At 40.0% G+C, this 7,366-nt stretch overlaps 1 pseudogene; it reads right to left on the reverse strand.

Annotated features, from left to right (window-relative positions):
• Positions 1-408: 408 nt before the first annotated feature.
• LOC105126044 (uncharacterized) lies at positions 409-7,145 on the reverse strand (annotated as a pseudogene).
• Positions 7,146-7,366: the final 221 nt, after the last annotated feature.

The raw sequence follows: 7,366 nt of genomic DNA on the forward strand, positions 1-7,366 counted from the left end.
GAATTTATTAGAAAAGTGAATGGATGATAAAGATGGCCTTTCCTCATTTCAAAACACATGTTGTTAGGATTGATAAACCTTGTTCTTATCCTAGGAAAATGTATGTGATCACAGAGATGGTTAACTAACCATTTATCTATGCAAATTCAAAAATGCTAGTAGAGACAAGGTTTTATCTCAGGGTTAGTCTTGGGGTTTATTTTGGTTTGGTCACCTCTTTTTCCGGGAAATGCTTAAATTTCATCTTTGAGTGCTTTATGATGCATTTCTTGTAATCATGCACAAAATCAGTTCTTTCCAGATAAATGACATAAGTGTTTATGAGATCAAGGCAATGACAAGGTTCTTTACACAAAGAATGCATGGCCAAACTTTATTGTATTTATTTGGGGAGAAACTTGAACACATTTAGACATAATATCTCTTTACATAGTCAGAATTCACAGGTCTGGTTAGATCTTCTCCATCCATGGTAGATAATTTTAGAGCTCCGCCTGAGAAAGCTTTCTTTACTATATAAGGACCTTCATAATTTGGAGCCCATTTGCTGTGGTCTTCTCCTGGTAAAGACAAAAGTTTCTTGAGCACTAGATCTCCTTCTTGAAACACACGAGGTCTAACCTTCTTGTCATATGCCTTAGCCATTCTTTTCTGGTAAAGTTGATGATGACAGATGGCGGCTATCCTCTTTTCACTGATCAAGTTTAACTGTTCATATCTGACTTTGGTCCATTCGGCCTCTTCTAACTCTGAATTCATCAACACCCTTAATGATGGGATTTCGACTTCCAACGGCATTACTGCCTCCATTCCATATACCAACGAATATGGCGTGGCTCCAGTCGAGGTTCTTATTGCAATGCGATATGCATGGAGAGCGAATGGCAACATCTCGTGCCAATCTTTATAGGTGACTACCATTTTTTGAATGATTTTCTTGATGTTCTTATTGGCTGCTTCCACGGCCCCATTCATCTTTGGCCTATATGGTGAGGAATTTGAATGTTTGATCTTCCATTTAGTACAAAGCTCCACTATCATTTTTCCGTTGAAATTCTGTGCATTATCAGTCACTATCTTTTCTGGCAGCCCATAACGACAAATCAAGTCTTTCTCTATGAACCTCTTTACCACTTTCTGAGTCACATAAGCGTATGAACAGGCTTCTACCCATTTCGTGAAATAATCAATGGCTACAAGGATAAATCTATGCCCATTGCTAGCCTTTGGGTTAATAGGCCCAATCACATCAATTCCCCACATTGCAAATGGCCAAGGAGATACCATATTGAACAAAGGGGTTGGAGGTGCATTGACTTTATCACTATGCACCTGACACTTGTGACATGTTCTGACATAGTCGATGCAGTCTTTCTCTAATGTCATCCAGAAATAACCAGCCCTTTGTATTTTTCTTGCCATCATAAGTCCGCTAGCATGGGTTGAGCAAATCCCTTCATGGACCTCTTGCAAAGCCATTCTAGCATTTGTTGCATTCAAACACCTTAGTAATGTTCCATCGAATGATCTTTTGTACAAAATCTCTCCATCTAGATAAAAGCCCATGGCCAATCGTCTTAGGGTCTTCTTATCCACCTTCGAAGCTCCCTCTGGATATTTCTGCTTCTGCACAAAGTTCTTGATATCGTAATACCAAGGCTTCCCATCTATCTCTCCTTCAATTAAGTAACAATAAGCTGGGTTATTTCTGATATTAATATGTATTGGTTGCACCATATACCCGAGATCAATTGTAGCCATAGCAGCTAATGTAGCTAAAGCATCCGCAAAATGGTTCCCCTCTCTTCTCAGGTGAGTGAACTTTATCTCTTCAAAGTCCTCTACTGGTGTGGACAAGTATTCCTAGTAAGGCCTTAGATTTTCTTCCTTGGTTTGCCATTCTCTTTACACTTGACAAATAATCAACATTGAGTCACCATATACATCCACTTTTCTAATCTTCATCTCTAATGCAGCTTCTAAATCGAGTATACAAGCTTCATATTCAGCTGTATTGTTGGTGCATTGAAAATGTAATTTAACTGAAACTGGATATAGCTTCTGATTAGGCAAGATTATCACTGCGCTGGCCCCATTACCATATACATTCACTACTCCGTCAAAAAACATAGTCCACCAATCTGTCTTTTCCTCTTCTTCCTCTATTGCCAATAAATTTTCATCTGGAAAATCAAAATCCAGCGGTTCATAATCCTCAATAGCATTATCAGCTAAATGGTCAGCAATCACGCTCCCCTTCACAGCTTTCCATGTCATATACACTATGTCATACTCTGACAACAAAACTTGCCACCTTGCAATTTGTCTGGAGAGATAGGGCTTGTTACATATGTATCTCAATGGATCCACTTTTGAAATCAACCAAGTGGTGTGATACAACATATAATGTCATAATCTTTTTGCCGCTCATCCCAATGCACAACACAGTTTCTCTATTACTGTGTATCTAGACTCACATTCAGTGAACTTCTTACTCAGGTAATAGATAGCCCTTTCTTTCCTCCCTGTTTCATCATGCTGACCCAGTACACATCCCATAGCTATCTCCGTTACCGTCAGATACAAAAGTAAAGGCCTTCCTGACACAGGAGGAACAAGCAATGACGGACTTTGCAAATAATGCTTGATTTTATTGAATACCTCCTCACACTGTTCATTCCAAGTTCCCGGATTCTTTTTCCAGAGCAATCGGAAGATAGGTTCACATGTGGTAGTTAGTTGAGCTATAAATCTAGCAATATAGTTTAACCTTCCCAAGAATCCTCTCACTTCTTTCTCTGACTTTGGGGTTGACATGGATTGGATGGCTTTTGCTTTGTCAGGATCCACCTCTATGCCTTTGCCACTTACTAAAAATCCTAATAGCTTGCCGGACTTAACCGCAAATGAACATTTTACAGGGTTGAGCCTTAGTTCATACTTTCTCAATTTCTCGAATAACTTTCGCAACACCTTGACATGATCTTCTCCCTCTTTTGACTTTGCAATCATATCATCTACATACACCTCGATTTCCTTGTGCATCATATCATGGAATAGAGTTACCATGGCTCTTTGATAAGTGGCTCCTGCGTTCTTTAAACCGAACGGCATAACCTTATAGCAGTAAGTTCCCCAAGGGGTAACAAAAGTCGTTTTTTCCTTGTCTTCTTAAGCCATCTTTATCTGATTGTATCCTGAGAAACCATCCATAAAGGAATATGTGGAACTACGAGCAGCATTGTCAACTAAAATGTCTATATAGGGCAGTGGGAAATCATCTTTGGGGCTAGCTTTGTTCAAATCCTGAAATCCATGCAAATTCTAATCTTCCCTTCCTTCTTAGGTACGACAACAATGTTGGATACCCATTGTGGGTATTTAACAACTTCTAGGAATCCAGCACGCCATTGTTTCTCGAGTTCCTCTTTTACTTTAATCCATGTATCCGGATGTGCTCTCCTCAACTTCTGTTTGAGTGGTTTACAACCTTCCTCTAATGGGATCTTGTGTACCATGATATTTATGTTCAAACCAGGCATATCCTCGTAAGACCAAGCAAAAATATATGTATACTCATGTAATAGAGCTATTAACTCCGCCCTTTGCTTAGGCGTGGTCAATGTCCTTATTTTCAATTCTTTTTTAGCTTGATCACTACCCACATTTATAGTTTTGAGGTCTTCAGCAGCAGGTTCCCAGGTTTTTTCATGTTGCTCTACTAGCTTTGTGAATTCTCTGATATTGCTTTCATCCCATTCTTCTTCTTCCATCATTGTCACATGTTTGTTAAAGTTTGGCCATTCATTCTTGATGTTAAATGTATGTGATGTCGGGGAAGATCCGCTTTCAGGGTTCATTTTAAACACTACTGGGTTTCTTGGGTCACCCAGTTTTGAAAATTTTCACCTTCAGCCAGCCTTTGCACAAAAGTCTTGGTGAGGAGTTCTTCTAGGATATGAACAGTCAGTTGTGGTAGCACTTCATCTTCCCTTTCCACTACTGTTGTCGTGTTACTTTCTTCCACCTTATCTTCTTTCATGGTGTTGATGCTCATAGTTACCACCCTTTGAACAACGTCTTCTGCTTTGTTATCGGGTTGTATCACATATGCTGCCTTTGGGAAAGACACCATTAGGGGAGGGATTTCTAGTGTTTCTTCTTCAAGCTCCCTTCCTTCAATTCTAGCCATTCTTCATTCTCTTCGTCTATCGGCAGCCCAATGATGGTCCTCCTTCTTAGGCTTATATCCTAACCCAAATCTTTGATCAGTAGATCTTATCTTGATTGGCTTAATCCTTTTTGGTATTTTAGCGATAGGGTCATATTGGAATGGGATTCCATGTTCCAAAAAGCATTTAGCTGTCATCCTTGCTGCTTCTGAAATCCTCGGCTTTCTTAACATTGTGCTTTCAGGTACCCACTCAGTGTTTACAATCTCAAAGGCATGGAGATTCTCACCCGCACAATCTTTTGCCTCAAAGAAAGGTATAGCAAGATTCTTTATCATGGAGATCGTTTCCTCTACTTTAACGGTTACTAACATCTCGTTCATGATATATTTCAAACACTGGTGTAATGATGAAGTTACCGCCCCAGCTGCATGGATCCAAGGTCTTCCCAACAACATACTATAGGATGGGTGGATATCCATCACTTGGAGTGATACTAAGAACATTTATGGTCCCACATACAGCTCTACCTCCAAAGTCTCAATGATTTGTCTAGGCGAACCATCATATGCTCTTGTTATCATGGTACTAGGCTTCATATGAGATTCGTCGATTGACATTTCTTTCAGCATATGTTTCGGCAATACATTAAGAGCTGAGCCGTTATCGACGAGTACTTTTCCAACAAGACAGTCCTTGCATTTTATGGTGATATACAAAGGTTTGTTATGTCCTGTTTCTTCAGCATCTAATTCATCAGCTGTAAAATATAGGTAATTAGAAGCGTGGATCCTCCCTACCAGGTGCTCCATAGTTTTCTGTTCAATGTCCTGGGGTACATACGCCTCATTTAGTACCTTTTGTAAGGCATTTCGATGTGGCTCTGAGCTTAGTATCAAGAACATGAGAGATATCTTTGCTGGAGTCTTTTTGAGTTGATCTACTATACAATACTCACTATGCTTTATCAACTTCAAAAATTCATTTGACTCCTCTTCCGTTACTGGCTTATTTACCTTTGTTTCTTTATCAAGATCCACCACTTCCTTGCCTTTGGCTTTCTTTTCCTTGGGAGTAAAACAACGGCCACTCCGTGTTAGCCCACTAATCTCAGTATGAAATAAAGGGATTGGGGCTTGAGTGTTCACGGTATAACCATAGCTATATGGCATTGCATTGTGATCCTTTGGTGTAAATGAAGGTTTAGTCAGGATCAGTTTTGGTAACCCATTAGCTGTAGTTTGAACTCTACACACCTTTGATAATTTATCTTGGCCTTCCATCATACTCACCTCTTGGTCGCCCCCCGTGGTTTCAAGTCTTAATTCTCCAATGATTGCCATCATTTCAATCTTCTGGCGAAACTTGATACAATCCTCAATATGATGTCTCTCCATCCTGTGGAACTCACAATAGGTATCACCTCCCAACTAACATGCAATGTTCATGTTTAGTGACCCTGATTGTAACAACATGTCGTATAACCCTTTCATAGACACCTTCAATACTTGTTTTTGATTGGCAACCTCTATCATGCCCACTCCCGAATTACCAGGAGCATGTTTAGGCAATGGATTTGAATTGATGTTGGGCGCGTCTTCGAAAGATACCCACCCCATTTTGATGAGTTCTAACGACTTTCTTTTAAAAGCATAGCAAGTTTCAATTGCGTGCCCAGGATTACCGGCATGGTATTCACAAGCTAGTTCTGGCTTGTACCATATGGGAAAGGGTGGTTGAATTGGCGGTAGAAGAATTGGAGTTATTTGCCCAATGCTTAGCAATTTAGCGTATAAATCTTTTAAAGGCATTGGTAGTGGAGGTAATTGCTCAGAAGTATATTTGGTATATGGCCTTTGATAATTGTTTTGGTTGTTTGGTGGGTGATTGCTTTGGTTGGTTGAATTTGGGTATAAGGGCTTGGTAAAGTTCATGTTGGTGAATTGCGGGGTAGGTATTTGTGGGTTAGGGTAATTTACTCTCTTGCCTTTATAACCTCCTTCTAAGTTGTTAACATCTCCTTCTCTTCTTCTTCCTAAATAACCTTTTTTCTCTAGAGGCTCCGGTATGCGTCCGACTTTAATACCTTGCTCTATCCTCTCTGCTATGCGTACAACGTCATAAAAATACTGAAAGGAGCTGCCCATTAAATGCTCATAGTAAGGTGCTTTAAAGGTATTAGCAAATAAAGTCACCATCTCGGTCTCGATTAAAGGGGGTTGGACATGTGTCGCCTCATCCCTCCACCTTTGTGTATACACCCTGACTGACTCCTGGCTTTTCTTTTCCATGGGCATTAGGCTTGTTTGGCCTGAAGCTATTTCCAGGTTGAATTTATACTGTTTGAGAAACGCCTTTACCAAATCTTTCCATTTCTTGATTTTACTTGTTTCTAACTGCATATACCAGTTTAAAGTAGAGCCTAACAGACTATCTTGAAAAAAATAGATAAGCATTTTATCGTCATGGATTACTTCCGCCATCTTATTGCAGTAAGATCGAAGGTGTGTTTGGGCACTCCAAGCCTGTATATTTGGTGAAATTTGGGACCCTGAAATCTTTTGGTACCACGATGTTTGGTACCAAACACACCTCAGGTGCTCGCATTGGGTCGAACCAATCATTTCCTTCTACAACCCTCAATCGTTCTTCTAATGCAGATATCTTATCTTGACTGATGAAACTGCCAGACCTATTTTCAGAAGGCCTATTCGGTGTTAAATCTCCGATAGGTGGCATGTGAGCTAACTAGATAGGGATGGTTGGCGTAGAATGTTGTTCCGCTACTAACTCTGCCTCCAAAATTGGAGATGCTGTAGGCAAACTTGTAGCTGGCTGAGCAGATGTTCTCTCCTCACTTTTTGCTTTTAACAGCTGTTCAAGCAAATTAGTCATCCGTGACACTTCATTTTTCACTGATTCTAGCTCGCTCTGGTAGCGGGATTCTAGAAGAGCCCTTTCTTCGTGTTCCATTCTTGCTCTATTTCTGGTGTAATGGACCTTGGGTGGGGGACCTATGTTTCACTGGGATTATGCAAATGACATATTATAAACAGACATATGATGCAAAATAAGATGCATATGTGATGCGTTATTTTAATGAACTGATTCATGACTTTCGTAATCCTTTAAGCAAGATATCTGAGCCAAACTGATTGTTATAAAGAGTGTTTGCCAAGTTCTTTATCAGATTT

This window comes from Populus euphratica, unplaced genomic scaffold, assembly GCF_000495115.2.
Source record: "Populus euphratica unplaced genomic scaffold, PopEup_1.0 scaffold44.1, whole genome shotgun sequence".
NCBI lineage: Eukaryota > Viridiplantae > Streptophyta > Magnoliopsida > Malpighiales > Salicaceae > Populus > Populus euphratica.